The sequence below is a fragment of the Micropterus salmoides genome, unplaced genomic scaffold, assembly GCF_014851395.1.
Source record: "Micropterus salmoides isolate LMB-PRFRI ecotype aquatic unplaced genomic scaffold, ASM1485139v1 Ms_hic_scaffold_6, whole genome shotgun sequence".
Lineage (NCBI taxonomy): Eukaryota > Metazoa > Chordata > Actinopteri > Centrarchiformes > Centrarchidae > Micropterus > Micropterus salmoides.
The window spans coordinates 11,607,637-11,620,052 of NW_024044348.1; positions in this window are offsets into that span (position 1 = coordinate 11,607,637).

Consider the following 12,416-nt stretch of genomic DNA (forward strand, 5'->3'; position numbering starts at 1 on the left):
ACTCACCTAAAGTATTATTAGGAACACCATACTAATACTGTGTTTGACCCCCTTTCGCCTTCAGAACTGCCTTAATTCTAGGTGGCATTGATTCAACAAGGTGCTGAAAGCATTCTTTAGAAATGTTGGCCCATATTGATAGGATAGCATCTTGCAGTTGATGGAGATTTGTGGGATGCACATCCAGGGCACGAAGCTCCCGTTCCACCACATCCCAAAGATGCTCTATTGGGTTGAGATCTGGTGACTGTGGGGGCCATTTTAGTACAGTGAACTCATTGTCATGTTCAAGAAACCAATTTGAAATGATTCGAGCTTTGTGACATGGTGCAGTATCCTGCTGGAAGTAGCCATCAGAGGATGGGTACATGGTGGCCATACAGGGATGGACATGGTCAGAAACAATGCTCAGGTAGGCTGTGGCATTTAAACGATGCCCAATTTGCACTAAGGGGCCTAAAGTGCGCCAAGAAAACATCTCCCACACCATTACACCACCACCAGCAGCCTGCACAGTGGTAACAAGGCATGATGGATCCATGTTCTCATTCTGTTTACGCCAAATTCTGACTCTACCATCTGAATGTCTCAACAGAAATCGAGACTCATCAGACCAGGCAACATTTTTCCTGTCTTCAACTGTCCAATTTTGGTGAGCTCTTGCAAATTGTAGCCTCTTTTTCCTATTTGTAGTGGAGATGAGTGGTACCCGGTGGGGTCTTCTGCTGTTGTAGCCCATCCGCCTCAAGGTTGTGCATGTTGTGGCTTCACAAATGCTTTGCTGCATACCTCGGTTATTTCAGTCAAAGTTGCTCTTCTATCAGCTTGAATCAGTCGGCCCATTCTCCTCTGACCTCTAGCATCAACAAGGCATTTTCGCCCACAGGACTGCCGCATACTGGATGTTTTTCCCTTTTCACACCATTCTTTGTAAACCCTAGAAATGGTTGTGCGTGAAAATCCCAGTAACTGAGCGGATTGTGAAATACTCAGACCGGCCCGTCTGGCACCAACAACCATGCCACGCTCAAAATTGCTTAAATCACCTTTTTTTCCCATTCTGACATTCAGTTTGGAGTTCAGGAGATTGTCTTGACCAGGACCACAGCCCTAAATGCATTGAAGCAACTGCCATGTGATTGGTTGATTAGATAATTGCATTAATGAGAAATTGAACAGGTGTTCCTAATAATCCTTTAGGTGAGTGTATATAAAAACATTGATATCTATACTGTATATATTTATAATTTATAATTTATATATATATATATATATATATATATATATATATATATATACTTGTTACATGCAGTACATTTAGGCCTAGCTCTGAATATATCAGTTATTTTTTTATCAATAAAACCTAACTTATTTTAGTGAAAAATATTATCACTTGTAGTTGAGTATTAGTATTGGACTGTCCAAATAAATTGTAATCATGATCATTCCCAGCATTCATGTATTATCTAAAGAGAGCTTTATTTAAAGAATTATCTGTAATTAATGCGCCAGATAAGACCCTATACTGTGTAGATTGCTGTCATGACCATTTACAGAACCGCTGTTGCTTTCCTCTTTGACACAAAGTACTTCCAGATGAGTGTCTCATTATTAGCCAGAGTCGCTGCTTAATCTCTCTGTCCTGTTTAACTGTCTTTCTATATGCATATGTCAGTATTAGCTGTGTCTGTCTTTCTGTTTACCTGTTTACAGCCGTGTGTCTGGAGTACTTTTTTTTTTTTTTCAATAATAACAACATGTTAAAACACCTGCACAACATGCTTTTAAAAACCGACTAACAAATAGCGTGCTAATAAAATGCCATGCCTCATCTAGGTGCAGCAGCACTATATTCAAGTCTAATCATAAAAAGTGGACAGCAGGGTGCAATGTGAGATTCAAACACTTCATGAAAAGAGCCATGTGTGGGGTTTCACTGAGCTAAATGGGGCACTTAATGAACCTGGCATGAATCCGGCATTGGAGGGGAATGTGAAAAGGAAGGCGGGGGGACTTGTGCGACAGAACAGTTTTAAACTATGTGTTAAGAGTTGTTCTTTGGGGGTGGGTGTGTTGATCACTGGGGTTTTGTCAGACTGTTATATATAAATATATATTATAGTATAGTATAATTTCAATCCAAATTATTGTGGTGGCAGCCCGGCTGACAGTGAGTGTCCTAACATTTGCTAATTAACACTAAACACAAAGTCCAGTTGAGATGAGAATATCATTAGTCTTACTGTTAAATTAAAACTTTGACCTGAGGATGGTGCGAGAAGAAAATGTATGTCTGTACAAGATTTAGTGACAATCCATCCAATAGTTTTTTACTCACATAATAATTTCACACTCATGGTGGTGTTAGAGAAAAGACTGAGGAATCAGGAATCAGAAATGTGGTTACCCGCTCATAAAAAAAGTCCATTTGCCATTCTTTATATGGTGGCCATGGAAGTCCATGTCAGCCATTGATGTCAGGCACTTTGTACCATGGGCAAATAATGACATCGCAAGAGGCACATTTAGCTTGGGCTAAAAATGGTTGTTTATAAACAACTTTCCAGAGTTCAGATAAGTAAATGCAAATTTACAAATTTCACTCTTTACTTGTAGACAGTATATGATTGGCAATGGGCAACACAAGTGTGTGAAGTTTTAGAATCCAAAAATAAAATGTGTGCCCTGAAAGTAGATTCATGTAAAAAAAAAAAACAAAGAAAAAGAAAACCAAAACCTCGATATAAACAAAGAGTAATAAACAAAGTGAATATTCTGTGAATCACTTGCATGGAACACTTGAGTTGTGGTGTGGTTTGGAGTTGTCACAGACATACAGACAGCAGAGGTCAGCAAGGGAGGCAATGAGTTGAGACACCTCCAGCCGCTCATAAAGCACACACACACACACACACACACACACACACACACACACACACACACACACACAATAATCAGCTGTCATTCACTTCTGTATCTGCAATTGTAATTAGTGAAAATAGTAAGCAGACAAAAAGGACTCGTGATCAGGATTAATCTCCCTCAAGTGAAAGGCCAAATAAGATTCCTTCTGGGGCAGAGCTCGTTTTGGATCCATCTGAAGTCTTCCTTAATCTTCTCATAGCTACTGGCTTTAGTGGAGCCATAACCATAACACTGAGTCACTCAACTGTTCATTAGCTTCTGAGAGGAATGTCTGTGTCATGTGTTATGACAGAGGATAACGAGGGCCAGTATTTTGTTTTTTATTTTCATAACCCTCATTACAAAAGGATGACAAGTTCATGGATTCACGAGTGCATCCTCACGCACACACAACTTTCAGTTTATATACAAGGAGTTCTCAAAACATGGAGCGAAACAAATATGTTTGATCAAGTTTACATTGATACCTTTCATCACTAAACATAACCTCAGTGGTATTTACTTGTTTATTTGCATCCACAAGTTAGTCATCCTTTATGTTTGTCTAATCTATGCAAATGTCATGTAAGTGAATCTGCTTGTGTGTGTGCACATGCAGAGTCTTGTCTATGTCAATGTGATGTATCTATGTGGTTTTATTTTTGACAAGTAAAGCACCGCTGTCTGTGGCTTGTAGATAACAGTGCTTCTCAATCTCTGTCGTGCCTCCCTCTCTGTCTCATTGTAAGGATGGATGTCTTTTTAATGTTAAGGGTGGGAGAAGCAGAGCTGGAGAACAGGAGCTGATGTTGGAGGGAGAAAAGACACATCGAACCTTTGAATTCCTGAGCAGCTAACTTGCCTGGAAGTTTCTGTGTGACCCTTCTCTCAACTTGCTCAACGTCAATGGCTGAGCATTATTCTGGCAAGGTCACAGGTCAGAGTTTCTTAGTGTTTCATTAAAGTCCTCTGTCACCTGGGAAGCCAAGACTTGCCATAAGGGGAGGAGTTTTGTACCGAGACAAAGATGGATTAACAGGGGTTGTTCGTGTGGAGAGCAGGTGTTGTCTCGAGAATAGACTCTGGTGCGTGTCGTGTATGAGAGGCACATGTGAGTTAACATGCATGCAAGAGTCCAGGCCACAGGCCATAGGAAATAACTTCTGTGATCAGTTATGTCCTGAACTGGCCTGGTTAATAACTAATGGTGTACTGCTGTCAAACTGCTAAACCTACGTTACAATATATGTTTCTGTTTACCTGTGACATCTGTTGTAGGGAATTAGTCATAAAAAGCACTTATAACATTTACTTAAAGGTTGAGAATGTAATGCTAATCCAATACATGTCTTTTTGTCCACTAGCTGTCAGCTCTGTGTGTGCGCTGAAAAACAATCTGGTGTTTGTACCCAGTGTGCTGGCTCTGGGACCATCTTGTCCTCTCTGCATGTTAGTTCCGCAGCAGCAACTGTAGTGACAGTTCACTAACCCACAACCTGGCTGACATTAGTTATAACAGTTAAAATATTAACTATTACCAAATTAAGCTAATACAGATAAACTATCCAGTCAATGTTTTTTAAACTTTTCTGCTTAACTGTTCATAATATTCAGATGATGTAAAAATGAAAAGTAAGGGGGAAGGTAATTTTTGTTTTATGCATCTTTATCATAGTTTTTATTACTTAAAGCTGAAATCTGTAACTTTCCACATGTTGCCTCTTTTTTTGGCTGTGGACGGTAATGGCATTACTTTTGAACTACAGCAAAGATGGTAGAAGTGTTGCTGCAGGTTGTGTGGAAATCGACTGTTTATGAGTGAGTCAGCCATTGCAAAACCTTGGAAAATGTGCCAGCTATATACACAGTGTGAAATGCATTGATTCCAGTGTGCTGGCTTTGTTATGTACCACATTTGTTAGCATTGTCAGCAAGGACATGTGCAATTTAAAAATCTTTCTTTTAACAGTGTGCAGCTAGTCTCAGGCTATAGTTGGCACCAGGTTTTGTGTATTCTCATACTCCACCACAAAGTTTTCTTGCAATAAGTTAAGATACAGCCTATTATTATATAAATATCAGCATATAATGCTGTAAATAAAAATTTTAATATAAAGAAGCGCATAAAAGAAGTGCATAATAAATAAATCCAAAATTGTAACCCTAACCCTTAAGGGAGAGTCACTGCGCATGTGTTGGCATAGTGGGTATGTGTGTGTGTATGTGGTAGAAGAGGAAGAGAGACAGCTGCACCGGTGTTGTGATGAATTGTCCGTGCACCTCGCAGGACATTCGCATCATTCATCACCACTGACGAACCACACGAAGAATATTATATTGTTTTTACAGTAATGTTACTTGGAATATACCCGCAAAGAACTGCGATGCATGCATGCAATTCTCTGCGAGTCAGTGGGCAAGCATAACCCTGCACAAGACTGGTGAATGGCAGGCAAGCAGAGCAGAGAGAAAATGGTCAACAATAAGCCTCAGTTTAACTGTAAATGTGGAGTGTAAGTAACAGTGATAGCCCCCCCCCCTCTTATCTCTCTAATAAAGGAAGGAATCTGTGTGTGTATGTGTGTGTGTCTGTCTGTGTTTGTATTTGGATTATGTCAGGAACCGTTCATCCAATCGGCTTCAAGTGTGGCAGGTGTGTTGCTGCGGATCCAGGGGGTGCATTGACGTTTATTTAGCTCAGTCGTGGTGCACAGGTTTTCGCAGTGGCGGCTAGTGAAAAATATTTTAGGTTTGGCTGTGCCATATCCAGTTAGTCTCAGTAACCGTCCCAATACAATTTAACACAAACTGCAGGATACCAGTGCTCTGTGAAATAGTCAGAAATTATTTAATGACAATATTAAAAAGTTCCATACACAAAAATATAAACAGTGAACATAAACATAGAAAGTGGCATGATAAGACAATACTCAAGTAAAATAAAAATACCTCTAATTTGTATTTCAGTACAGTAGGCCTTCTTAAGTTACTGTCCACCACTGGAAATAACCACATCCTAACACTTCAGAGTTGCCTATAAACTATACAGCTTTCCTCTGTAGCCAACCGCTGTTGTTCTCCTTGTCGATGTACCGTAACACAAGCACCCACTGGCAGTGGGTGGAAATGTTGGTCGTCTCATCTGCCTGAATAGTAAGATATTCTGCATTTTTTACTTCCTCCAGAATGTAATCTTTAAGAACTGATAGAATGCAGTCCAAAAGTTCGTTTTGCACAATATTTGAGGTGCCTTTGAAAACAGTAGCTGTCTTAAGGTGCTCCTCCAACACACTGTCCAGCAAGGCAACAAGATCTACTGAAAACACCAGGGTTGTCAAAGGATTCGGTCTCACTTTGGCCAGGGCAAGGCCAAGGGCCTGTACCTCGAAGCGAGTTCAACATACCCCGGATATGTTTTCGTTATCTGGCTTAAGTACCCCTAACAATCGCGATAGGGATAAGCGGAACCACGAAGCTGGTTATCAACTCTGTAAGTCAACCCAGGTTTCCCAATCCAGCCAGGAGCGTGTTCACATAAAAGAGGCAGTGTTAGCAGCAGATGACCAATCACAGACATGAACAAGTCCACTGTCAGCAGAGCGTCATATTTTACGAACGAGGATTAAACTGTAACACTACAGAAATACAACAGTAACACGCCTGCATCTGACACATGCAGGGAGAAAGAAAATCACAGATCGTGTGAATGCCTAAATCAACAGGCGTAGTCTATAATAATGCGTTGATTTGATGTGTTTTTATGAGCTGTATGAAAATATCAGCCTTATTCTTTCAGCTCAGCTGTGTGTCGGGGTTTCCACATTAAAAAACACTGGCTATTCCACCTCACTTTAAAAAACTTGTCGTCATTTCAAAAATGAGATTAATTTATTTAAAGGGGCTATATGTAAGTTTTTCAATGAAATGAAGCACACGCCTGTTTTCTCTCTTGCTTGCATCAGCCACTATTTTGCTTTTAATTTGAGGTCTCCGTTTCAGATTCAGCCCTGTGCGCGCTCCTGAGCCTCTCATACTCCTAGACTGTATATGCTCGTACTACAGCGACAACACGGCAGCTAACCACATGCAGTCCACTAACACCATAAAACCACATCAAAACACAGACTCAACGTAAGGATTATGTGCTGAAGCCACTGTTGATTTAGCCTGCAAGAAAAGATGTAACGGTAAAAAGCAAATGTGGAGCAATTTGTTTACTAGCCTAGTGATGCAGCCAGGAGCTGCCAACTAAAGCTACAGTAGCTCGGACCTGCCGCTGTTAGCTTTGTAACGTTCAGTTTATTTTCATTGTGGTTTTACCAATACTCCTCCACCTCGTAGTCACTGTAACTAACATGACCCACATAATATACAATACTGCAACAAAACGGTCACAACAACACAGAGGAAGAGCCATGCACTAACACTAGTTACAGTAAAGTTACTTACTGTGGTCTAACTGTTATAAAGTGTGACACAATCTCATTATAATATTCAGTCCAGTCTCACTAACCGTTTCATTATCATCCAATACATGTAGCTGTGCTGACATTGCTTAGCCTCCGGTGAAAGATTCACAAAGATAGTTACTGAAAAGCAGCAGGCGAGCTAACGATGTAGCACGACTAAATGCAGTAAATGTAACGTAATCATGTAACGCGCATGTATTAGTTCAACCTGCAGCTGATAAAAATGTTACTGTAACGTTGCAGTGGGAGTTTACCTGAGGTTCCAGCTCTGTCTGTTCTTCCTGCCTGTCTATATGTCCCGCTGTCACTCTGCCTTTTTTCGGGAGGATTGTGCCGATATGCGGCTCACTGCGCTGAATGAAAGGTACAGCGCTGGTGTTGATCTGCCTCTGAGATCGGAAGGTTGAAGTAACAGAGCCCCGCAGAATTGAACACAGTCAATTATCTTTGATAAAATGTGCCTGTTCTTATCCACTTCTTTGTTGTGTTTCCTCACCCCAATCCTGTGGCCTTCGTCCAGCTGTGTAGCGATGTAAACTCTGCCTAGCATGGCTAGCTTCACATATTATCCATATGTGCCCTCGTACACTCATGTTTTTTAATTTTCTCAGATAAATGTTTTGTGTCATTTATTCCTGTCTTGAGTTCCGCAACGTCAGGTGTCCCTACTCTACCGACTGACTCTGCTTAGGGCGATAAATTTATCACCCTTCAGGCATCAGATTTGAAGATGTTGATTGGCTTAATTTATGTTGCTGTGGGCATATCTTGTCAGCTATTGGCTGCGCTGCTGTACTGCCTGGGCGATATTTCTAGCGCCCCAGAAGATATCAGTGGACGAGCAGGAAGCTAATTTCCCCCCCAAATATAATTGGGGCACCGCCCTCCCTAAGGCCTCCTATTGGCCAGCCGCCACTGGGCCTTCCAATTGGAGGGTTCTGTGTTCAGTTCCCCCTTGTGTGAAGATTCTTTTTCCCTCTTCAACAAATTAACTGTGCATCCCGGCGATTGATCCACATCCATCAAGCTTTGGATGCTTATTTTCATTTCCCCAGCATCTTCAGGCAAAGGAAATTCCTGCACTTCTCATTCAGGGGAATCCAATCTCACGTTTCCTGACAGCTATGAAGCAAGCCACAGACTCTTTTGAATGTCTTTCAGAATGTTCTAAAGTAAAGGCTCTCAATTCAATTCGAAATAAAGCATTTCTGCAAAAAAACTTTCTCCGGCTTTTATTTTGTAGGCACAATCCCTTAAGAGGAAGTGATTATGTGAGTAACCGTTGCTGTCATGACTGAGATCTGTTTCAGCACCAGCCGCTATCAAAGTATTTATTTTATTTATGTATTTATTCATTTGGCCCACGAGCCGCCTATTGTCGACCACTACTGTAGGTGAAACCAATGTGCATTTTGAAAAAAAAGCGCAGGGAGGCATCACATCGGCCTCTGTGATCGGACACCGCACCAGTTAATTGCAGTCATTAGAGTCATTAGAATTCTAAAATTAAATAAAAAAATAATAATAATGTGAACAATAATCCAAAAGACGACTCAACTGGTCACCATTTTTGCAATGGTTTGTTATTTAAGCATATTATTGATTGAATTTAACCTTGGCTTAACCTTGATCTACTGTGGCTTAGATTGTAACTCATTTGTATGTTGCGTTGGACAAAACCAATTGATTACTGTGTATTGAGAGTGCGGGGCCTTAGTCAATGGCATTTCACCGGGAGTGCAGGAGGTGTTATAACCCTATCTGGAGGTCATCAGAAAGCACTGACAATTTAATTACTAACTAAAATTTTTTTCCATAAAATGTATGAATTTATTATCAGAAAAGATACTATCATATGTCATATAGAGGTAAATTCTCATTATCCCCATTTTCTTATTGAAAATCAACGCCAAAAAAATATTTCAACATTGCACCCCTAGAAGAAAATCTTGGATTGCCTGTGTTGCTGGCATGCTTTTCTCATTAGCCAAGAGGACATTGTTCCTCTATTTCAGAAGTTGACATGCTGAAAGGATGAAAACACTGAATAAACAGTGCTGGCCAAATGAAGGAATAGCATGAGTTTACAGATTAGTCCTTCCCACAGGGCGGAGTGGCCTGTTTCACAATGTGCTTTCACTCAGCCCATATCTTGAGTTGCGTGAGAGATTTCCATATCTCACAAACTCTTGTAAATCACAATTGAACAGTAGTAACTCAGAGAATGAACTCCAAACACGTCTGCTTTCAATTTGGGCCCAGGGGTCCTGCCAAGGCAGGGCAGGCTCAGAGACCACCCCTCACTGCAGATTTACTGGCCTCGTCACGTCTTTGGACTCCAGGAACGCCTGCCCTAATCCCGTCACACTAGGACACCTCACACCTAATGGGGTGGTTGAGGTGTAGGAAGGTGTGTGTGTGGTTGGGGGGAGTGGGCGGCTTTGCATGGTGGAACATTTAAACCCCACAACAATGCACATTGATGGCATACACAAAGAAAAGGAAATCAGTCACATAATAGTTAAAACAAAATAATGGTTAAGGATGCAATTTTCATTTTCTTTATTTCACCTCTTACACAAAATTGTAAATATAATTATATTGTAAATATGTATTACATTTTCAAAGAAGTTGACTTTAGTAAAGAATATTACTTCTCGGGTGCACTGTGCATGCTCCAAAATGCTGGCTATATCTGATCTTTAAAATTAGACAATTCATGCAAGCCAGAGAGTTATATTCTCTCTCTCCAGGCCACTGCTGGCCTTACTCAGCAATTGGACACACTAGCTCACATTCTGGAGATTAAATACTCCCCAGTTTGCAGACTGCAGGATCCTATAACGTGGAATGCGTTCACCAATCAGTTTCAGAGCTTATCACTATAGTCCCTGCTGTGTGACAGGGGCCATTGAAGAGAAGATTGCAGTGACATTGTAAAACATGCAGAGGTTCAAGGAAGCTTTCTGTTTAATTATGCTCACTATGGTGCTTCGCATGTTCTTGAAATGGACGTTGAGGGTTGCCATATCCATGAAGATGGTCTTGCAGATGTAGCCAGTGGGCAACAATTCTCTGTATGGGGCCTCTTTAATAGGGCGTGAAAGTTAGTGTGTGTTAGTGAGTGCAGAAGAATGCACAGGTGCTGGTGTGGCAAAAGGGCATCAGGATGTTCATCTGCAGGATGTGTAAACTCCCTTTAAAGAGGACAACAAGGACAACAGTGGTGGCATTTTTTAGAGCTGTCAGTACTGTCACATGACTAGTTGAAGCTCATTAGAACTTTAGGAGATTTGAATGAGACAGTGGCACTTCACCTTGTGGAAGATATTCGGACCTATCTCATTTCAAGTGGGAGTGTTAAGTACGTGAACAATGAACCTTTCCTCATTGGTGACTTTAAATGTCATTGTCATTCTGTCATGACAGTCAGTACATTATGTCCATTTCTGGGTAAAAGTTTCCTGAAAGGCAGTGTAATCCACATAAATAATCATGATGCAGGTGTGCCCTGGTGGCCTAGGTGTTGCTGAGAATGAGCCGCAATGTGCCTGGTTTGCATCTGACTGGGGACCTTTGTTGCGTCATTCCCCATCTTTCTCCCCTCATGGCTCCACCTTAAGCTTTATAATATAGGCATACATTGCCCAAAACATAATAATAAAAAAACAAAAACAAAAAAAGAACAATGCAATAACTCTATTAGTGTTAAGTAGTTGCTGATATATTGACCTTACAAAGGCTGCTTATATGGCCTAGTTTGGTACTGAACTGAGTGAAACCTTTTGAACCAGCAGTAGGCTGATCTTACTCAGAATCCAAGACTGAACTGAGGACAGTGAAGAGGTGAAACAGTACTACAGTATAACATCACAGTGTTTTGAACAGTGATGCAATTTCCGTGTCTATGTTGGAACAGCAATCAGTTGCTTTGCAAAAACAATTTCACCAACTGCAAACTCACTGACTAGAAATCTTTGTACTGAACAGAATGAAACAAAAGTGATTTGTTATTTTCATGCCACAGGATTTTTTTAAACTTAATTTTAGATGTTTCACACAAACCCTGGTGGAGTCATCAAAAAGCCTGGGATCTCAGGTTTTGCCCAGACATTCACACTTTGGCAGTGATTCATAGAAAATAGCCCCAGCTGTCTTGCGATTGCATGGATACCAGAACCTCACAGGGATAATGTATCATTGATCTGACTGGTCATTGGCTGTTTACATTGCAAATTCCAAGCAATGAAAGATATAACCAAGGCATTATAATGTTTAATTTCACTTTTTCAGTTGTTCACCAGTAACACCATGGTTGGAATCATAGATTGCTAGACAAGTCTTGGGCAGCTCCAAAACCTCAACAATTGGCTGGTAGAATAAACACAGTTTTGTGGTCAGAAAGAACCCCCACACCAAGGCCATGTGAGACGTGAGAAGAGCTGTTAAAGGTTAAAAATGTGAGATTATGGACACCAATGTGTTTGCTGATCCAAAGACAACCTGTAACAGCTAACTTCATCATACAGGCATGGCTCACACATGTAGATGTTTTCTTGAAGCATGCTCTGCACTCTAAAACTAATGATGGATTCCTCATTTGTTTGACTGTATTACATAGACAGGCAGTAAAAAACAGTCCAGACAGTGCTCACGCTCTGTCTGTGCTGCCATTAAAGGATGGGAGTCTCACATGAAAAAGCTTGACAGAATTTTCTGAGAACTTGAATAATCAGCTTACATTGGAGCTAAGTAGGAACAGAGGGTGGTGGAAATGTGTTTGCTTTCCATTTTCAGCTCTGGCACAGATTCAGGCCACCTTGAAGAATCTGAAAACCATTATCCAGGACCGTTGGTCAAAAGTGCAAACTGTATAGGATATCACAGCACTGTGCCTCACAGAGAGACAGAGTGATGAAGATGAAGATGGAGGGGGAGAGAGAAGAGAATGGGGAAGGGAGGTATCATGGATGAGATCTCGTGCGAGAAGGGGAGAAATTGAGACTAACAGAAGTTCAACACGCCTTCCTGCACAGACATCTC